Source organism: Pteropus alecto, unplaced genomic scaffold, assembly GCF_000325575.1.
Source record: "Pteropus alecto unplaced genomic scaffold, ASM32557v1 scaffold21, whole genome shotgun sequence".
NCBI lineage: Eukaryota > Metazoa > Chordata > Mammalia > Chiroptera > Pteropodidae > Pteropus > Pteropus alecto.
The window spans coordinates 11,223,417-11,247,432 of record NW_006436282.1 but is presented as its reverse complement, the minus strand read 5'-3'; positions in this window follow the sequence as shown (position 1 = coordinate 11,247,432).

The following is a 24,016-nucleotide window of genomic DNA, read 5'->3' as shown; positions in this document are numbered from 1 at the left end:
TAATTGTAGAAATCGAAATACAAAGTCACATTTGACATGAAAAATAAAACAAATTTTTATGAAAGTTAGGAATGACAAGTATATAAATCTAATACTCAAATTCGGGTATGAGAATAGACTTTTCTTTAGTTGTCAAAGCTTCTTGAAAAGAAAAGTGAGTATTGAGAACTTACAGTTTTAGAAATTCTTTCACCCCATTAACAGACACACACCATTTATGATCAATTTATTAAAACAGAAAAAATTCGGGTAAGAAAAATAATGTCTTGAGGTAGTTTCCCATATTATTTATATAAACATATTTGATTATGGACTAAAGTAGTGAAAAATTTGTCCCTTTTCAAGAACAATGAAAGATTAGAATTGAACTGTTGACATAAGTGAAAATTTTATAACCTCCAATGGCTATTAAGGCTTTATTGTAGTTAAATACAGTTCTATAGGGGCTAAAATAGGCTATTTTTTATACTGTTTGGCATACAAATATTTCAGTATCTTACCGCCAGTCTCAAAAACACACCGGGGGGGGGGGGGGAGGAATAGTGTGTGTGTGTGTGTGTGTGTGTGTGTGTGTGTGTGTGTGTGTGTGTCCCTTGAGAGACTTCATAGAATGGCATGCAGGTCACTAGCTACTACCTGCAGTAGGATCAGGTTCACTGAGAGTGCTAGCCAAAGCAGAGGCAGGACTCTCAGCGTCTCCGGTTACTGAGTCCATCTGCTCTCAGCTCTGGTGGAGGTTTGATTATGAAGACTGCGTTTTGCTTTGCAGACATACACTTGAGTCTTATTGAGATAATTTGCTGCAAAGAAACTCTGGCTACTGCTCAGGTGAAACAGCTTTCTTTCCATACGGTTTCACTTTACTGGAGGTGAGATCCAAGAACTGCGTTTTAATGGGAGAAGAAGGATTTCTTCAAGACGACTTGCTAGGATTTCTTTGTTCAATCTACTTTCTTTTATTTCGAGTTGATTGAGGGACATCAGATAGGATTCTTGTTTTGCCCGGCATGCTTCTTGTCAACTATCTTGCCTTTCACAGTCTCACTATACAGGGACATTTACAGCCTCCAATGGAGTCTGCCAGACCTGGGTGTTATGGGCCATACCTCCAGGGATCATTACCATATGGTATTTTAGGGGAGGACACAGTTCATTTCAATGCAATTCAAATGAGCAGATTTCTTTTCTTTATTACACCATTGCATTTGGAGGCAATCCACCAGAGGCCGAATCTAACTCTCAAAGGAATGCTCTGCCCACTCTGTCCATTTAACAGGACATTTGGCTCAAAAATCTCGTCGGTTGATCACACATGTGCAACAGATGTGTGAGCATGCGTAGCGAAAATAAAAAATAAAAAAAATCCCAGCAGTGTACTGTGAGAAATGTAGCAGAACTACTGGAAAACAGGACACAAAGAAATCTGGTACTAAAACTTTGATTTTTGTTGTTGGAAGGGCAGTGTTTCTTATTAATCTTTCCCTCCTTTTGTAGGAGGAAAAGGTATAGATTTCCACTGTTATTCTGCAGTGATTATTCTTGTAACACTGGTGAGGAAACTTTGTTCATTTTCACAGACCTCTTCTTATAAAGATACAATTCTAAATATTTTGACCAGACTTTCTTGGGCCCCCACCTCTCAGGAACTGAGTGTTGGCACACTTCCACTTAAAAAACCACCCATTTACAAGAGAGGATATCAGAAATATACATCCTTTCATCCGTGCCCCACAGGCTTACATGGAAAGAGAGAGCACCAGCTGTTTTTCTCATGGTGAATAAGGGTTACTTGGGGAAATCTCTCTTCCTGTTTTTATATGGACAACTAAATTGTTGCATAGCCAGTTAATTTTGGTTAGGTCAACAGCACAAGGTTAATTATTGGAACCTTCCTCTTTTGCCTGTGTGAAAGTAAAAGATTACTAGTAACTAAAAGAAGAAAATGAAATATAGTGCCTTATTCTAGAAGTGCTGTTTATCTGGGAAATATTTTATTTATTTATTTATTTATCTATCTATCTATCTATCTATCTATTTATTTATTTATTTAATATAGATGGCAAGATTTACTTACTCAACTTTGTCTTCTAGGAAAAAGTGGAAGTTTGAAAACCCGAGTGATATGAAATCAATCAGATTCAGAAAGGACTTTATACTATGTCAAAATATTTAGAGAAAATATATTACTTTTATTTTATAATGGGAACTTTAAAAAACTAGTACAATTGGCTCATCTATGCAATAACTGTGAAATTATGTTTTCCTATTGTCTGCTACATCTTAATTTGGCTTAGATAAGTTGACATAAGTCTATAGTTTTTTCAAAGCTATGTTATGCTTTTACATTCTCTTTCTAATCTTGGATTTAATTAACACATCAAAGGACACGTGGACTGATTTCCTTCAAGGTACTATATTTTTTATCCAGCTGCATGTTATTATATAACCTCAGAATAAAGCAACCATATATTGTTGATATATTCTACTTCTTTCCTTTAGATTTGTCAGTATTACATATGGAAGCAGAAATCCACCCTGTATTGTTATAAAGATGGTTTTTCATTCATATCCTTGTTACTCTTATAAATGTCCCAAAGAAAAATATTCTACAGCAGCCACTCATAAAGAAGCAGAAAATGGCAAAACCACAGCATAGAAGGAAACCTATGTGAAAACACTGGTTGTGTCTTCCTGGATACAGAAAACAAATAGAACTTTTGAAAGAGCTTGCCAATACATGCCTGCCAAATAAAATATTATTTTATGAAGTCAGGAAAAAACTAATTTTAAAGGTTATTGTAGGTTATTTGTGGTCACTTCTGGTGTGCATACAACATGATGTCATCCTGAACGCTTCTCTATTTATATTTCAGTCTTAGAGGTCTTTTGTCTAAAACTAGATCTCAGCTACTAGAGACATCTGAAATACTCTTATTATTCAATACTCATAAAAATCTAGACTGAAAAAAATTTGAATAGATGGAAAAAAGTCCCAGACAAGTCCAGGCAAGAAATCATTCAGACAGATATGTCTTCTGAAATCATACTTACACTGTAGATATCTCCTCAGCAACATTTGCTGGAGAACTTCTCAAGTGACTGCAGAGTAGCTATATGTCCAAATGACTCTCCTCAAAAATTATTGCCCTTTGAGTGGGGGCAGCTGGGACCCTTGCCAGAGACATCTCATCTGAGGAAGGGGAGCAAGGGGTTCTTGGGCAGTTCAATTTCTTTCTCCTTCTGGGTGGACCACTGCCTATAATTTCATTTTTCACTTTGCTTACGTGATCTCCTGCAGTAAATTCTCTTCTTTCCTGTAGCAGGGTTGATTTTTTCTTCATGGGATTTCTTTTTTTTGCTTGGAAAACCCCACTTTGTTGAGGCAGTTCTCAGTAAACTAGGAAATGTCAAATAAACACTGGATAAAGATAGACTAGAAGGATAGTGAGATGTTAGCAGTTGAAAATGGGGATAGCTGAGAAGTCTCTTGAGGAAAAATATTTGCATATCGGAAAGAGCATATAATTATACTGAAATAGAAAAGAAAATGCATGACTACAGGGGAGAACTGACAGTTTATCATGATAACAAGCTGACATCATTTGCATCATCTTTAAATTTAATCATACAGATAATGTTTTTGAGCATCTTGATGCATCAGCCATATTGAAGTTAGAGAACAAAAGAAATAAGTTATAGATATAGTAGAAGATATTATGTCCTATGGAGAAAAACGAAACAGGAAGGAGTATACGGAGTGCTGGAATGAGGGAGTTGTAAATTTAAATTTGGTGATTCAGTGACATCTCATTAAGGAAGTGATATTTGAACAAAGCATAAAGTTGTGGAAGGAAGGAACCATATTGCTATCTTCAGGACAGCGTGGCAGGCAGAGGAACAATAAATGAAACCCCAAGCCAAGGGGACATGTGGGAAATTGGAGGAACAGCATGAAGGCCAGTGTTCGTGACGTATATTTGTGGGTATATTGATTTCATCTGCACATGTGTTTAAGTGTATCCATGCCCTCCATACATGCAGGCACTTTAAAATGCCTGAGAGTTTGAGAAAATCCACATTTTAACAACATAATTTTGTCATTGAATGTGAAGGTATACTATTCACAATTTTACGTAAACTGCTCTTTGAAAATTTTTCTGCATGAGAATGGAAAAAGCAATTACAGCAAGTTGCAAAATGATTCTGATATGTTTGTATTTTATCATCAGAGTAATTCTATTAATGTTTTGCAGTATATTAAGTACTCTAAACTATAAACAAATTCCATCGTAAGATTGGCGATGATTTACTGATCCTTTCTTTTTTGGGAAACCAGACTGTGATGTTTCCTCATCTCGCTTTGCATAGTTCCGAAGATGATACAAAACGCAAGATACATTCGGTTCTGAAAAGTAAAGCTTTAGAGAATATATAGTAAAGACAGGACAGGAATATGTGGTGAGTTAGTAAACAAGATATAAGAAAACCAAAACTGGGATATTAATCATTCAATTCCCTACTACACTGTATGCTTGTTTACCAACATGAGATAGTTTTAGAAAGGTATGATTTGGGGTTTCCGTGTTCCTGGGTTGCCATGGTATTGGAATTAGTCTCTTGAAAATTGGAAGGAAGACTAAATTACAAATAGCAGTAGGAAGACAGGTTTGGAACTCTTCTTACATGTATTCTCTTACTCTCTTAGATGTCGCCCCCTGATGAGATTATACACTCCTTTTGATGATATCTAGAGAGCTGTGTCCTTTTGATAGGGGTAGCAAACCACCCATTGAGGCATCAGCCACATCACTAAAGGATAGGTTCGCAACTTGTCATCCCCGTACACGAAGAAGGGGGAAAAAAGGCGTTTTGTCCTCTGAGATGTTCTTCAGTTGTAAAGCCTGAAAAAAATGAGAAATCTCATGAACTTTGTGCAAGGTTAACTAGCAACAGAATAAAACTGACTCAAAGGTGAATTCAATTCTCTGCTAGCTGGTCCTAGGTCACCGCAAGGTTCATTGAACCTCAGACCTAAAGCATCATTGTCTCTCACTGGGTGTGCTCCAATTAAGGGGCAGTGCTGTTCAGAGGGCTGAGCCACCACCTCTGCAGCCCTGAGGGATCTCCAGTGTGCTCTGGCTGTAAATGAGCCTGAATGATTCCAGGAACTCTCAGTTGCCTCTTTCTGTTCCTCCCCAGTGATTGACACTGACAACTCAGCTCTCTTATAGTGATGATTATAAAATATTTTACAAGCTATTGAGAAAACTTCCTGCAGTTCAGCTCTGGGGTTTATTTAGGTTCCCTTCATGCAAAGAAAGATAAATATCATTATACTTCGGTTTATGAGATAGCGTATGTCAACACAAGATTCAAAACAGTACTGAGTGCAGGATGTGAGGTAAAGCTGTAGCAGCTACTAGTTAAATGAATGATAACAATTCTGAGCAAGAGTAATTTTATTTTCATTTTGTGTTGTTTATTCATTTACTGATTTAGATGAAAGTGGTTCATTTTAATAGGAAAAAAAATCACCTAGTACAGGAGGGCTTATAATGAAAAACAGCAGTTCTCTGACTCACACGTCTTTCTGCCTACTGTCCTGTTCCAAAGAGGCAGCTACTTGTAATTTCTAATTTTGCATTCTGCTACTTGTTTTTTCTTAATATAAAACATTTATTTCCCTAAGCCTTATCTTAAAAAAATTTCTTTAGAGCAATTTAGGTTCACAGCAAAATAGAGAAGGTACAGAGATTTCGCACATACCCCTCTCTCCCACACATGCATAATCTCCCCTATTATCAACATTCCCCATTAAAATGGTACACTTGTTACAAGTGAGAAACGTACAGTGACATGTCATAATCACTCAAAGTCTACAATTTACAATATGGTTCACTCCTGATATTGTAAATAATATGGGTTTGTACAAATGTATAATGACATTTATTCATTGTGATGTTATCAATTTCACTATCCTAAAAATCCTTTGTGTTCTGTCTTTTCATCTCTTCTCACCTCCAACCCATGGCAACCACCAATATTTTCATTGTCTCCATAATCTTGCCTTTTCCAGAATGTTAAATAGTTGGAATCATACAGTATGCATCTTTTTCAGATTGGCTTCTTTGACTTAATAATACACACTTAAAGTTCCTCCAGATCTTTTCATAACTTGATAGCTCATTTCTCTTTAGTGCTGAATAATATTCCATTGTCTGAATGTACCACAGTTTATCCATTCACCCATTGAAGGGCATCTTGGTTGCTTCCAAGTTTGGATAGTTATGAATAATCTGCTATACATAAACGTGTGCAGGTTTTTGTGTGGATCTAAATTTTCATCTTCTTTGGGTAAATATCAAGGAGAGCACTTGCTAGATCATATGGTAAGAATATGTTCAATTTTTTAAGAAACTGCCAAACTGCCTTCCGAAATGGGTGTATCATTTTGCATTCCCACCAATGTGTGAGAGTTCCTATAGTTCCACATCCTCTCAAACATTTGGACCATTCTTGTCATTCTAATAACTTGTAGTGGTATCTTGTTTTAATTTGCATTTCCCTAGTGGCACATGATGTGGAACATCTCTTCATATGATTACTTGCCATCTGTATATCTTCTCTGGTGAGGTGTCTCTTAGGGTGTTTGGTATATTGTTTAATCGGGTTGTTTTTCTTATTGTTTACTTTTAAGGATTCTCTATATATTTTGGATAGCAGTTCTTTATCAGTTGTATTATTTGCAAATATTTTCTCCTAGTCTGTCACTTACTATATCCTCTTGACATTGTCTTTTGCAGAGCAGAAGTTTTTAATTTTAATAAAATCCAGCTTATCAATTCTTTCTTTCATGAATAATGCCATTGGTGTTGTCTCTGAAGTTATCACGATACCCAAGGTCAATTAGGCTTTCTCCTATGTTATCTTCTAGAAGTTTTATAGTTTTGTGCTTTACATTTAGGTCTTTTATCCGTTTTGAGTTACTTTTTTGTGAAAAGTGTAAGGTCTGTGTCTAGATTAATTTTTCTTGCATATAGAATTCAGCAATCCCCATTGCTGAATTCTATATGCAATTAGAATTTTGGCACCAGGAATGGTGCTCCTATGAGAATCTAATGCCTGATGATCTTAGGTGCAGCTGAGGTGGTGATGCTAGCACTGGGGAGCAGCTGCAAAAACAGATGAAGCTTCACTGGCTTGCTTGCCACTCACCTCCTGCTGTGCGGTCCAGTTCCTAATGGGCCACGGACTGGTACCAGTCCATGGCCCAGGAGTTGGAAACTCTTGATGTAAGTGTTCAGTTGTTCTAGCACCGTTTGTTGAAAAGATGCTTTTTCTCCTTGTATTGCTTCATATTTGTTCCTTTGTCGAAGATCAGTTGATTACATTTATGGTAGTCTATTTTGAGCTCTCTAGTCTGTTCCATTGATTAAAGTTTCTATTCTTTTACCAACACCACACTGTCTTGACTAGTTACTATGGCCTTATCGTAAGTCTTGAGGTTGGGTAGTGTCAGTCTTCTGACTTTGTTTTTCTCCTTCAATATTGTGTTGGCTATTCTGGGTCTTTTGCTTCTCCATATAAACTTTGGAATGAGTTTATTGATATCCACAAAATAATTTACTGGCATTCTGATTGGGGTTGCATCGAATCTATAGATCAAGTTGGGCAGAAGTGATATCTTGAAAATATTGAGTCTTCCTATTCATAGAATATGGATTCTCTCTCCATTTGTTTAGGTTTTCTTTTATTTCATTCATGATAGTTTTATAGTTTTTCTCATATAGATCTTGTACACAGTTTGTTAGATTTGTATCTAAGTATTTCATTTCTTATGTGCTAATATAAATGCTATTCTGTTTTTAGTTTTAAATTCCACTTGTTCATTGCTGGTATATGTGAAAGTGATTGACTCTTGTATATTAACCTTGTACCCTGCAGCCTTGCTGTAAATGCTTATTAGTTCCAGGAAGTTTTTGTCAATACTTTCAGATTTCCTACATAGGTGATCATGTTATCTGCAAACAATGACAGCTTTATTCTCCCTTCATAATCTGTACATGTTTTATTTTTTATCGTCTGATGCATGAGCTAGAATTTCCAGTACAATGTTGAAAGAAGTGGTGACGGAACATCCCGGCCTTGTACCTAATCTTAGTGGGAAAGCTGCAAATTGCTTTCCCACTAAGTATGATATTAGCTACAGTGTTTTCATAGATATTTATCAAATTGAGGACATTCCCACTCTGTTCCTCATTTACTGAGAGTTTTTATCATGAATGGTGGTGTTTTGTCAACTGCTTTGTATGCATCTATTGATATGATCATGTGATTTTTATTTTTTAGTCTGTTGATGCGATGGATTATATTATTTGCAAATATTGAATCAGCCTTGCATAACTGGTATAAATTCCATTTGGTTGTGGTATAAAATTCTTTTTATACAGCGTTAGATTCAATTTGCTAATATTTTGTTAAGGATTTTTGTATATATGTTCATGAGAGATATTGGTTGGTAGTTTTCTTGTAATGTCTTTATCTGGTTTTGGTATAGGATAATTTCGGCCTCAAAGAATGAGTTAGGAAGTATTCTCTCTGCTTCTATCCCCTGAAGAGATTGTAGAAAATTGGTATAATTTCTTTAAATATTGGGTGGAATTCTGGGGCAGGTGCTTTCTGTTTTAGAAGTTTATTCATTATTGATTTAATTTATTTAATAGATATAAGCCTATTCTGATCGTCTATTTCTTCCTGTGTGAATATTGGCAAACTATCTTTCAAGGAAAGACAGTTCGGTCCATATCATCTAGTTTTCAAATTTGTGGTCATAGTATTATTTTACTAATATTGTTCATAATATTTTTTTGCTATTCTTTTAATATCCATAGTCTGTAATGATGTCCTTTCTTTTATTTCTGATAATAGTAATTTGTGTCCTCTCTCTTTTATTTTTAGTCTGGCTAAAGGCTTATTAATTTTATTGATCTTTTCAAAGAATCAGCTTTTGGTTTTATTTTCTCTCTTGAGGTTCTATTTTTATTTTTATAGATTTCTGTTCTAATTCTTATTTCTTTTCCTATTTACTTTTAAATTTATTGGTCTTCTTTTTACAGTTTCTTAGTTGGAAACTTAGAAGGTCAATTTTAGATTTTTATTCTTTTCTTATATATGCATTTATGGTATAAATTCTCCCCTGAGCATTACTTCTGCTGCAGCCCACACATTTTGATAAGTCGAGTTTTCATTTTCATTTAGTTCAAAATATTTTAAGTTTGTCTTGAGATTCCTTCTTTGAACTATGTATTTTGGGCTTTCTCAGTTACTTTTTTGTTATTGGTTTCTAGTTTCATTCTATTGAGGTCTAAAGGCAGAAATGGTATGATTTCTATTCTTTTAAATTTGTTAAGGTGTGCTTTATGGCCCAGAATATGAATCTAATTTGGTGAATGTTCCATACGATCTTAAGAAAAGTGTGTATTCTATTATGGTTATATGAAATAAATAAAGTCTTTATTTCTCCTTTACTTTTGAAGGATAATTTCACAAGATACAGAATTCTAGGTTAGTGTTGTTTTGTTTTGTTTTGTTTTGTTTTTGCTCTCAACACTTTAAATATATTTCACTTCACTATCTTCTTGCCTGCGTGGTTTCTGAGCCCAATGTAATTCTTATCTTTGTTCCTTTATAAGTAAGGTGTTTTTCCTTTGGCTCTTTTTCAGAATTTTTTTCTTTATATTTGATTTTATGTAGTTTGAAAATGTTATGCTTAGGTGTAATTTTGTTTGTTTATTTGTTTTTAAATGTATCTGGCTACTATTTTCTGAGATTCCTGGGTCAGTGGTTTGGTGTCTGACCTTAATTTGAGATAATTCTCTGTCGTTATTGCTTCAAATATTTCTTCTGTTCCTGTCTTTCTTTTCCCTCTCATATTACCACTGTGCACATGTTACACCTTTTATAGTTGTCCCATGATCCTTGGATATTTTTTTTTCAGTCTGTTTTCAGTTTTTGAGGATTCTATTGATAGTAATATATCCTCTAGTTCAGAGATTTTTTTCTTCAGCTGTTTATAGTCTATTAATGCAACTATCAAAGGCCTTTACTTCTGTACTGATTTTTCAAAATTACAAATAATGTCATTATAATAATGTTTTTGTTTTATGAAAAGATAACTATGGAGTTTCCAATCAGACAGAAGGTGCTATAGCTCATTCACACTACCACCAATATTTGTCTTCACTACTGTTCTCAAATTTGGATAATTGCAATATTATATTTATTTTTTTAATTAGTTATATTAGTAGTTAAATTTTTAAAAATAGACAATTCTTATTTCATCAAATAACATTATTTATTTTCTTGACATTTCTAATTATAAAAAAGTGAAAATATTGATGCCATTAACTTTCTCCCCTCACTTCTTTCCTTCCTTCCACCTTTTACCTTTGTTCATTTGGGCCTTTACTTTTACATTTTCAAGTTTAATAAGATTTACATTCTGTGCTAGAATCATAATTGTATCTCCTGGCTTGATTGACAGTACAGTTTTAAAGGTTTAATTATGTTATGATTATGAAAATAAAAATTATACAAAGCCAAAAAACAAGTTTGGAATATATTCTTTCATGTAATTCTGAAAGGGTCAAATGTCACAAACTCCATGGCATTTGAAAGAAAAATAAATTCTGGAGCAGTGTCAGGAGGATTATCCTTTAAATTTTACAATAGCTCAATGTTTAACTTTCATTAGTCCCTTATTTTTCTGTATTTGTATTCACTTTCCTTATGGATTCTACTAATATTTCTCATTTTCTTGTTGAGAGACAAAAGATATTTTAAAGTATATCATTAATATCTTTCATCTGCTTATTCATTTTTTCTTTCCATTTATGTATTTACATATTTATTTGAAATAGGCTTCTAGGAACACAGAACTAAATCATAATTCTCGGTTTATGGTGCTTCATCATCATTGGTCCACATAATAATGTGTGGATGTATTTATATTATATTAACTCACAACAATAACCAAGGGCTAAATGACTAATAGAAGTTTTATTTGGTTTTGAATTTTATAGACAAAGGTATCATGCTATATATAATCATTTGAGATTAATCTTTTCTTAACATTGTGTTCCTAAGATTCATTCTGTGTTGGCACATGTGGTATTGGTTAACTTATTTTTCCTACAATATAATTCTCCATTGTGTTAATATACTATAATTTGTCATCTTCGTGATATACATTTAATAGTTTCATTATTTCATGTTACAAAGAGTGCAGAGGTGAATATTTTTATGCATGTTTCATGGTGCATACGTACAAGAGTTAGTGTAAATATACTCATATGGTGATATTGCTAGGCTATAGGGTATGTGATTATTCAATTTCAAAAGATAATGCAAAACTGGAATCAAAAGATGCTTCTACCAGAGATATACAAAAGATTGTATTGATCTACAGATTCTCCAATGCTTAGCAGTAAATAATTTCTTAATTTTTGTCATTTGAATGGGTTCACATTGAGGGTTCACCATGACTTGCCTGATTATGTTTTTTCCAGTGGTTAAAAAAAAAAAGAAGATTTTATTGAATGGTTTATAATTGCATGGAGTAAAGTCATCATTCCAGATTGACGAGTTTGGAAATATGTACGTAATCATATAACCACCACCACATCAAAATACAGATAATTTTCATTACTCCAAAAAGTCTCTTCTTTTATGCTGCTTTGTCATCAACCCTCTCCCAATCCAGCCCCTGGGAAACCACTGATCTGCTTTATGTAAGTATAGTTTATCTTTTCTAAAATGTCATATAAATATAACCAGAAAGCATTAGTTTTTTGTGTCTGCTTTTTTCACTTAGCATAATACCTTTGAGATTCAACCACATTGCTGTATATATCAGGAGTTTGTTCTGCCTTGTTGCTGAGTAGCATTCCATTGTATAGATAAAAGAAATTTTGTTATATAGGCAATGGTTGGTGGACATTTGGGTTTCTTTTTTCATTTTTGGCTACTATGCAAGTAAGCTGTTATGAACATTAACTTACAAATCATTGAGGTTAATTTTTCCCCAAAATATTCAATAGTCCCAGCACATTTTGTTACACTACCCTTTCTCTATTGAATCACCTTGATATATTTGTTAAACATCAGTTAACCACATATATATGAGTCCATTTCTAGATTCTGCTCTTCCATTGGTCTTCAAAGAATTCTGTGCTGTCTTGATTATTGTAGCATTAAAATAGCCTTGAAATCATGTACTATAAGTCCTTCAACTTCATTTTCAATTTTAAAATAGTAGACCAATACAGTAGATTATTATAGTCCTTTTCATTTGCATACACATTTTAGAATTACCCTGTTAATTTTTTAAAAAGTCTATTAGAATTTAATTTGGTTAGTTGAATTTGAAGCTCAAACTAGGAAGAACTATTAACAACATTGGAAGAAATATTAACAACATTGAAGCTTCTGATGGTATCTTTTCATGTCTTTAGCTCTATTTTTTCATGCAACATTTTAAGTTTTTAATGTCTTACACATATTATAGTAAATTTATCCTTAAAGATTTGGTTTGGTGATGTTATAAATTGTATTATTTTAAAATGTTGATTATTTGTTATATATAGAAATACAATAGATTTTTGTATATCAAACATTATATACTATAATTTTCCTATTTTTCTTATTAACTGATAGTATTTTTTTTGAAAGGGGTAGATTATGGTAGGTCATTTTTGAGAGAGGCATAGTCCTTAGGATTTTCTATGTAGATGACTATGTGATTTGCAAATAAAGACAACTTGACTTCTTCCTTTTCAATGTATATGTATTTTTCTATGTATGTATGTATATGTGTATGTATGTATGCCTTATTGTATGGCTAGAACGTCCAGGACCATGTTAAATGAAACTTCTCTGAGAAGACATTCTTGTCTTTTACCCAGTCTTACTGTATAGACATTAGTCTTTCATTATTAAGTATGATTTTCCTTGGAGATTTGACAAAGATGCTTTTCATTAGGGTGAAGACATTCCCTTTCATTCTTAGCTGAGAGTTTTTATTATAACTAGATATTATATTTGCATCATCAATTGGTGATAAATCATCAACTGAGATCTTGTGAGTTTTTCCAATATAATACTGTAATGTACTATAACATAATATATTACATAATATAAAATTATATAAAGTAACATATATAACATTTTGGGGTTCCTTCCCTATGCTTCATATATTATGAGGTCTTTCCTTCTCTAGTGAGATGGAACACTTTCCAGCCTTGTGTAAGATCTAGGAATTATTTGGCCTAATGGTTTCCAGTTTTTATTTCTGTTGTCTCAGTAGTTTCACATCAGGTGTGCACCAATCTTCATTCCACCAAATACTCACCCTTTTGAGATTTCTCTCTGTGCAGCTTCCTCTTCTTCAGTATTTTCTCTCATAAATGTGATCTGCTTTGGCATCCCCAAATTCCATTCTCTCTCTTCAACTTAGTAACACCAGTGGCCTCTCTTTGTTTTTTTTTTCCTTCCTGTATTTCCTTCCTGGAAGCTGCCTGCAGGTAAGACATTCATAGATCTCTCCTCATTAGTTTCCCTTCTCTCTAGGATCAAAGATCTGTACCACCTAGTGTATGTCTGAAAACTAACATTTCATATATTTTGTAAATTTTCCACTTGCTTAAGATGGGATGATAAAGCTGGTTCCTTATACTTTAATATAGCCAGAAGCAAAAGTCAACCATTGTTATTCATTTTTTATTACAGAAGTTAAATTTAATTATTTTCCAATCTACTTTATTGTTTTTAGAATCTTTGCCCTTTACTCATATATTCAATCCTTGTTTGGTTAGAAAAATATATTTGTACTATTTGTTTATCCCATTTAGAGTCTTTTTTGTTATTTGTTAATTCTGCTGGTTCTCCTTCATGGTTCTTGCTTTCCTACATGTTTGGTGACTTTTGAGAATGAGTTTATATTTCTTGGAAGTTTATCTGGTATTTCCTTAAGGCTTTGATTAGCATCCCTCAGAAAATATACGAAGTTGTTTCTGCTGGTGCCCATAGTTACTACTGATCTAGGACAACTTCAAAATAAATGTATGGCTTAAAATTCTTTAGGCATTCCAGGTAGAATAGCCTTGGTTTATAAAACTCATTTAGAACCTATCTGTATTTGGAAATTTTTAAAGAGAGTTATTTTTTCCCCCTCTACTAGTACCAAGTTTCAAGACAGGCAATTTTTCTTTTTACTATTAGCAGCAGAGGTGTAAGTGGTAGTGGGAGGGAGCTGTAGAAGTTGAGTGAGGGTGGGAAAATAGGAGGTTGTACATTAACTGTATACTAACCAAGAATATGGCACCGTGTCCTCTCCAGTTTATGTAGGAAAATCATCTATGAGCCTTTCTGCACTGGCTTGGCTCCAGGGTTTATTTCATTAATTAAATTTAAAAAAATAAATATGAATATGCTTTATTTCTCTTTATTTTGAAAGTGGATTTTTAAAAAGCAGATTAGTGGACTGGATATATGAAAGTTTAGAATATCACAGTTGATATTATGCTAATGTGATTAGATAGTTTTATATAATTATATACTTAATTTGCTCTTTCAATAAATCTAACAATCTCTTTTGAGCATGTACTGTATGCCATAAGCCAGACAAAAATATTCACAGAAAGCACATTACTTAATTTAAAAATTAGAATATTTTCTTTTGAAATGTATTTAAAGAGTTAGAATATTTGTCTATTTTTTAATATTATGCATAGTTTAAATATTATCAAGGCTAGTTGTAGAAATGTATATTTTAAAAAATGCATTAAGTCAAAATATCTGGTTATAACATAAAATTTTTTATTTCACTATTCTTTTAAAAGCACTGGTGTGGCAGAGATTTCTGGCCTTAGATCAGAACACATATATTAACATTTCATGAAGAAAGGGAAATTTGGATCATATTTACGATATGCCAAATAGTAAAATAAATATACACTAGATAAGAATACTTCTCTGTGGTTTGGCCCACATAGACACATTCCCTGGCCAGTTGACAACTATATTCTTGGGAATTGTTAATATAAAAAAAAAAAAAAGTTGTATTAATTTATTTTACTTTTTTGGTACTATCTGCTGTAGGGCTTGGCTACAGTTATAGCTATTGCAGCTATCAGAAGTGGTAGCCCTTTAGGAGATAAGACTAGATGGAGAAATTAGAAATTATTTATTTTAGACTGATACAAACCTAAGTTTAGCAAACATTTGCTCTTTAGGAGATAAGACTAGATGGAGAAATTAGAAGTTATTTATTTTAGACTGATACAAACTTAAGTTTAACAAACATTTGCTCAGATTCTATAGTTTGGGAGATTGTGATTCCTGTCAGTTTCATGGATCCCCTATAGTTAAATTTTCGTCAGTGATGAAGTGGGCATGTATTCTGTTAGAAAGACAGTAAATATGTCTTCAAAAAACTATTCCTTTATTAAATTTGTACCACAGTAACTGTGGTCTGACTCGAGACTAAAATTCAGTAGACTTAACTTTTACCATTGAAATTGAAAGGCATCTCAAATTATGGAAAAACCTTGAAAATCCAGCTGGCTAATCTTTGAATATCTTTTATCATCTGTTCCAGTTGTTGGCTACCTTAATGACTAGAATAAATTTCCTGTGGAAAATTTTTCTAAACCAGTTCATAACAATACAGATCCATAAACAGAATTAAATGTTCCTGTCTATTCAATTTGATTGTTGTTGTTTTCCAAGACTTAAAGCTAAGATTATTTTCAGTGAAGATTTGAGGATTGTATCACATCAAGAAGTTCTGTTTCTGAAATGACATTGTGAAATCAGTATGGAATCTTTCCAAGGGTTTCTTGTTTATTTCTCATAGAAACATTATGTATATTTGGTGAGTTATGAAAGTAATTCATAATCTGCTCCACTTTATTATTACTTTATAAGTATTAGAATCAGTATTGGGCTTTTAAGTATAGCTCCTTAACAATAAATTTAAGTGAGCAATTTGAAAATCTGATGTATATTAAATGACCATGTGAAAATATTGACCACTTATAGACTAATAGAATCGTTTAGTACTTTTTATGTAGATAGACATTTGCTGTACCTGTCCATTTTCAACCATATTAATAGATTTTAGCTTGCTTTATTTTCTCATGGAATTACACCCTAAGTGCACCTAATTTAAGAGATGCAAAAAGGAAGGTAGAGTTCCACTGTTATAAAACATTATTAGCATAAAAGAGTATGTCTTCTGATTTTTTTCATAAATGTGTCATCTAAAGTACTGTTCAAAATAATCTCTTCATATTTAGAAAGATAACATCATAAACAGTGTTACAACACACCATATTGCAATAATAAAATAGAAAATTTAATAATGGATTCAAGTTTAAGAAGATCAACATTTTTCTGTTATATTTTCTTATTTTAGCAATCTCAAGGTTATCCTTATACAAATTTCATCCTTATTTGTATTCCTATATACTTTCTTAAGAGCAGGAGAAAGTTCAAGTTGAGTTAAAACTGACATACAGTGGATTGTATTTAGTCTTATATATGCCCATGGGAATGTCTTATTCTAAATTCTCTTGTAAAATCCTATATTCTCACTATTGCAGCTTTTATTATATTTAACTTAATTTTTTTTATTTTTACATTTGTACATTTTCATCATACTGTAAGTTTCAAGAACATAAGACCGTACTTCTTGGGTTCATATTATATTCCTAGTACTTATCATAGTGTCTCTCAGATTAAGCTTTCAATAAATATTTATTTAATGGATAATTGATTTAGCAAATTACTTCTTGGTTTTAAGGAAAGTTTAACATTTTTAGTCTACTGTATAAACTCAGAATATGCCTGTCCCATAAAATAGCTAAGAAAAATAGAAAAATATTCAAGAGATAATATGAGTATGCATAATTTTTAAACTTGCAGCTATATACACTCTCACCTACAAAGTTTGTTTTTATTTCTTTAGGCTCTGGGTGTGCTTGCTCAACCTTATTTTTGTAGTTGTGCTAGGCTGATTCTCATGAGTACAGATGGAGCTAAAATTAAGTAGGAATTGAAAGAACAGAGAGAAGAACTGGATGTTTGCCACCAATCTTCATCCTTCGGTAACCATGTAGACCATTTTCCAAGACTGTGGCGATATAGGTCTCCTTAGAAATAACTGATGAGATAGAGAAATGAAGAATACAAGCCAAATATCCTATAAATCTAGAAGCAAAAACCCTCTGATTCAAGTGATTCAAGCAGACGTTGTTACTAGGCTTCATAAAATTCTCTAAGGTAAACACCATAATTCAGGCACAGGATACCTCTGGAAATTTTGTCAGTTGTTCAGCTTTTAGAATGGCTTTGTGTTAGATTTGTAATGATGGGCATTGAGTATCAAATGGGTAAGCTACCTAATAGTCCAGTGTAACATAATATAAATTGCTTATTTCAAATGGGCATTTTTTTCTATACCTTAGTACCTTCTTAAACTTTCACTGATAATAATACAGGTTTTCTGTGCTATCTGAAAGTAGAGTGTTTCTATGAAAGCTTTCGTAAGCCAAAATGGCATAATGTGAAGAAGCAATTACTGTTAATATATACGGAAAAATTTTGAGCATTCCAAAACCCAGATAATAACCTACCAAATCATACCAAATAACATATAAAACCTAAAATAACATTTAAGGTATAGTAAAAGCAAGAATGCTATGATACACAGCCTATAGAAAATAGAATAATGTATAGAGTATAGTTTCATTTATTAAAAAGATCGGCTGATTTCCCTTAAGTATAAGATAACAGAACACCACACTTTGTGCACCCATCAATCCACTCAAGCCATAGACTTTTCATTGTATCCATTACTAGATGGCAACTAAAAGAGACCACTTTGTTGTAGCCACAAAGAAAAACCCAAATCACTGGAAGCATTTCAAGTACTTGCTCATTATAGGCAACTTGGTTTTTCGTGTGGAAGATGACACCCTCAATCAAACAATGCCAAGTAATTCATGTAATTGAATTGGACTAAGACTTTTTAAATGAAATTATGCAATGTTTAGGGGGAAATTGCTTTAAAAAGCATAGCTTTGTAATAAGCTCTTTCAATTGGGAAAGCACGGAGAAATCTAAAATGGTATTTTATAAAATATTAAATGGTATTTTATAAAATATTATGATGTTAAAGATGATACAGATTTAATTAAAATGGTATTTTATAAAATATTATGATGTTAAAGATGATACAGATTTAATCTTAGGCAATGTTATTGCATCATTTCAGAAGGAATTCAGATGACTTCTCTTTTTTCCTCTATTTCCTTTAATTTTTCATTGAATAGAGAAAGGAAATAAGAATTATTAAAAGCAAAGAGTGTTTTCTATTTATTCTTTTATACATAGGGCTATAAATAAAACAAACCTACCTGATAGGTCCCCAGGTCAGTGGTTCTGTGGTGCATCTTTTAATGTGTTTTCCATATTATAACTACCTATACTCTTAGAATTATACCATAGACATTCCTTGGGTTCCAAAAGAGTAGCTAATATGCCCAAAGAATAAAGGGTTCCTTGAGTTTTTCTCCTTTAAATTTCTCCTTTTCTCACTATTCTGCTAGCGAAGTTATTTGGAGAAGTCTCAATGAACCAGTGAGTAACCATTGCCTGCCTTTATACATTTTAGCTTCTTGCAAAATTTAAAACTCTCTTAAACTCACATCAAACAATTAGGTTGTATTCATTTCATGGCTGTTGAAAATGATTACTACTTGTTCTGATTAATGAAAAATTTTAATATAGGTCAAAGGTTTTTGGTGTTTTATTTTTACTTTTTATTTCTGAAGTAATTGCCTGATAAAATGAGAATAAATCTCAAAATAAAAATATTATGATTTCACTAGAATTCTTTGAAATGTGCAGTAATGTTCTCAAGGTCAAACATTGTTTCAGTGACAAAAATGAAGAATGTTAGTATATTAATCTGCATTGTAAAGCATGACGAGTTTATATTACACTATCTGGAGCCTTGGAACCAAGGCTGTGCCCACTCTGTGGATCAGTTTTTATGTCAGTTAAGAATTGTATTTGGCTACTAGTGACCATCTGCTGACTAGAATGATTTAAATATTTATTAGGTTTTTTTTTTGTCAATCAATAAAATGGAGATAGGCATTTACTAATATCTGTTCAAGAGCACAAGCATGTCAGGGATTCTGGGACAAATCTCTGAGCCTTCTATTAACGATCCTAAAATGGATGCTGGAATCTGAGCTCTTATAACCATGTTTTGGAAAGAAAAGAAAGGATAAAGTGTAAAATGGCACCTGTCAGCTTAATAAACATTTCAAGAAGTCTCAGCTAACTGTTTATTACATCTTGCTTATGATATATGCGTACATCTTATTGACCATCCTTTGAGCAAATGAGGCTGAGGAATGTATTTTTAGCTGGGCACATTGTACCCCCCCCCATCCTCTCTTACAAAGGAAAGAGTTAAAAACATGGATGTTATGCAGGTAGTGAAGAGTCACTGCCATATATATGTTACATTTTAAATCCATCTTATACGAATTCCTCTTTGGAATACAAAGCAAAAGAGAAAAGACAAAACTTCATCCATCCACCACCCTTGTTGTAGGAACCTGAGTTTCATCTCTTATTATTAATGGAGCAACAATTAGGCCACGCCCACCTGGAGGGGTATGGATTGTGATGAGAAGCCCCAGGAGAGGACAGACCATTGCCATTCAACATTTGAGGTTTGCAGTGTTTAAGACCAACCTTGAAAGTCCATTGGCATGCAATAAATAACTTTAAATGTCACATCAGTTTTAGCCCTCTCTACACCAAGTTTGGTATATTAGTTTTCTAGGACTGTGGTACTTTTTTTTTAACTCATGTTGTGACTATCAGAATCATAGCAAAGTACCACACTCTGAGTGGCTTAAAAATTCAAAATATATTGCCTCACAGATCTGGAGGATAGAGGACCAAGATCTAGGTGTCAGGGGGGTTGGTTGTGAGAGAGAATCTGTTTCATGCCTCTCTCCTAGCTCCTGGGGGGTTCCCCGCAATCTTGTATTTCTTGGCGTATAGATGCATCACACCAATCTCTGCCTACATGGTATTCTGCTTTTATGTTTATACAGTGTCAATCTCTGTCTATTTTACCCCTTTTTATTAGGACACCAGTCATATTGAATTAGGGCTATGATGACTTCATTTTAACTTGACTACATCTGCAAAAAACCCATTTCCAAATATGATCATGTTCTGAGGTATTGGGGGTTCGGACTTCAACATGTCTTTTTGAGGGGACATAATTCAACCTGTAACAGCTGGCATACAAATTACTTAGTCAGGTGATGAACCTGCAGCATCCACATTGCAACAACCTTTTTCTTCTTCCTCCATTTTTGGGGAAATTCTATCTAGACTATAGAGGTATTTAAGAATTTTTAAGGTCCTGCTCAAAGCACAAATTGGAAATATTGCTTTTAGGACATTATCACAAAAATACATGTTGTACTTGGATCACAGTTGTATTGCTCTTGAATCTGATATACATATTTACTTAACATTATTATTTTTGCCATAACATCTGACTTTCCTCAAAGATAAGATTTTTGGGGGGAATAAACTTTTTCATCACCAACCACACTGAAAACAATACACTAAATCAACAATACAATTTCAGAAAAAGACACACTTACCCACTTACTTAACATGATAATTTCTAATAATTTCAGGTGGAACAAATTCTAATTGTGTATGACATTTGGATGAAATGAAACTCTTTGATATACCAGGTGAAAAGAAGGAAGTAGTAGCATGTTCTGAAACTTCAGTCTATTTTGTACAAGTATTTATCCTGTGTTTTGAAATGCTTTCAGGTTCTATATTTTGACATAGTCTCCAGGAAAATTCTTATCCACTGAGTTCAGTTGTGTTCAAGTGAAAAGGTAAGTTCAAGTCCTAAACTCTGGTACCTGTGAGTATGACCTTATTTGGGAATGGAGTTTTTGCAGATGTTATCAAGGTACTATCAGATCATAATGGACAGTGGGTTCTCTTCCAGTGACTGATGTCCTTATAAGAACAGGGAAATTTAGTCCCAGAGACACTGAGGAAGAATATTATGTGACAACAGATTGGAATGAAGCACCTACCAGTCAAAGAATGCCAAGGATTGCCAGCAATCACCAGAAGCCGGGAGAGAGGCATAGACCAGATTCTCCCTCAGAGCCTTCAGACAGCTTGCCAAGGCTTTTGGACTTCATTTTGAACTTTTGGCTTTCAAAACTATGAGAGAATAAATTTCTGTTGTTTCAAGCTACCCAACTTGTGATAACTTGTTAAGGCAGACCTAGAAACTAATATACATAACATAAGCAATTGTGAGATCAAATGCCTGTCTTAAGCACCAACTACCACCCATTATGTAATCTTTTCTTCCTTGGTGAGTATAATAAACTTCATTACAATTTATTTTCAACATGCATTTTACTCTCATACTACTGTTTGTTGTTTATATAAACTTGTTTTCATTGTTCACTTGATACATATGTATTCCGATCCATAAAAATTGTTTGAATATTTAGGATTATAATAATACCTCGTAATTTCCCTTTAAAATCAATGGATTTTGTTTTAAATTAATAGCTTTTCACTTTAAGGCAAGGATTTCAGAAACAAAATTAAAATCATTAAATGAGATATAGACTTTATGATTCTGATGGTCACAGAATAAGTAAAAAAACCAGTGTTTTCAGCAAGGATAGGTTAAGTGGGTGTGTTGGTTTCCTAGGAAAATAGTAACATTATTGGAAACACTTCTAGTTATTCATATAATTTAAAAAATACTGGTATAGAGGGAGAGGAAATATGTGAATTTGTCAAGAATAGAAGAGCAAAGCCGGAAATAAGGAGGAAGGGAGTTATTGAAAAGGAGCAGCTGTGGGGAGCGAAGTGAGAAGTATTTGGGAAGGAGGGTAATTTTACTGTCATTCTTGCTTTCTGACACTTTAATATTAGTCATTAGTCTGTTTATCGGACTGTTATGTAATGTATTTTTAGACTTTTTATGTAATTGGTCATTTATTCTTTTAAATATAATGGCTCATCCCCTTATTTCCTTCATATTTGAACAAACAAATATCACTTTGTCGAATAGTACAGTGACCACCCAAATTCTGTGACCTGACAGCCCTCTCCAATCTCTGTGCTTTGGAACTCCCTTACCCCATGCCTTTTCATTGCACTGTTCACCTTCTAGTAATATTTGTAATTTAATTATCTTTGTTTTGGTCTGCTTTCGCTATCCCCAGAACAGAAGCTCCCTGAATTCAGACACCTTAGTCACTGATGAGTTCCACGAATCTAAGACAGTGTCTGACATACAACAGGTGCTGAATTTTTGTTGTTGTTTTTATTGAATGTATTTTCTTTAAAATTAATCTGTTGTGGCATTTTCAGGGCTTTTTAAAAATCGTTCACTTATATCCATGGTAGTTATATATTGGACTAGGAATTTGTTGGATTGTGTGTTTTATCACATGACATGGAATTATGTGTGTTTAAAGAGGAATCATCGCTTGACCTGTTGTTTGCTTCCTGAAATGTCTCTATAACATAGTTTAGTAAGATGTTAACAAGTCCCAATGAAACACATCTGCTCTACTCTTGTCTCCAACTCTTGGTCTCTTCAAACTTTTAAAACTGTCATAGATTACTGGAAACACGACTGCATTTGAAATTAGTTCAATAAAACAGTAGTTGCAGATGCTCCATTAAGGGTTTAAAAACAAAATTGTCAGCCAAAGAAAATGGCTTGTAAATGTCTGGCCATCACTCCAGTGCTGCAGAAGGAAGTTTTCTGGCAATGAGGGAAGCGGGGCTCCCTGCTTGCTGACACATAAATGACTACATTGGAGAGGTTTCTTACTCTGTCTGCAAACCAGTGGTGTGGGTATGTAACTGGATGCTAGTACTGCAGTGCAGTTGTAGGTGAAAATCCAGGAGGTGATGAAAGACAATCTACGGTAACAGAATTGGATGAACTCTGGGGATTGGATCAACCAGGTATAGTCTTGCTGCTCCCTCTTTCTCATTTGTATAAGCATTTTTTTTCCTATAATCTAGAAAGTATAGAGAAATGCTTTCCAATTTAATTGATGGCTCGGTCTGGCATAAGCGATTCCACATGGTGGTTGACAAATGACTCTTGGGTTAACCTCTCCTCTTATTCAAGAAATAGACAAATAAATCTAACAATTTTCTTTTTTCACTAGAACTATCACTTGGGCATCAATTTATCTATCATAGATGAAATTTTAAATATTTCATAAACTGATGAAACCTTCTGTTCTTGGTTTTGGGGGAAAGTGGAATATCATAAACAGAATTTTCTTACATTCCCAGCCATTTGAGCTGATGGATGGTTGAAGGAAAAGCATCCTGGGTTTTTCAGAGGCACGTTTATGCTTAGGTCAGATTATATGGTGACTTGCAGTGTAACTATACTCGTATCTCTTTACACAAGAAAAATTTCTTTTAAATAATAATATCAATTTGGGATTTCTCAAGGGATTTAATAGAAAGGCTTAGAATATGGCAGTGCTAATATATACTCAGAAGGTCAAAAATTCTCAGCTAGAGAATGGTTCAATATGTTCATTCATCACATTCCACTTTTTCTCATGTAAAAACAAACATACAGCTAAATACAAGTTAAACTACTGTACCCACACAGACTTAATCTACCAATCTACTGCCGACAATTCACAGGATTCACCCTGATATTATCTTTATGTTACAGATATTTCTAGTTGTGTCGTTCCCAAAACACATGCGCAGAAATAAGCTGAATGACAATGTCAGCATCTTCAATGTATATGAAACATTTCACCTAAAAATCGCAATTCTCTATAGAATAAAACATTCCGAACTTACCAATAATCAAAGACAA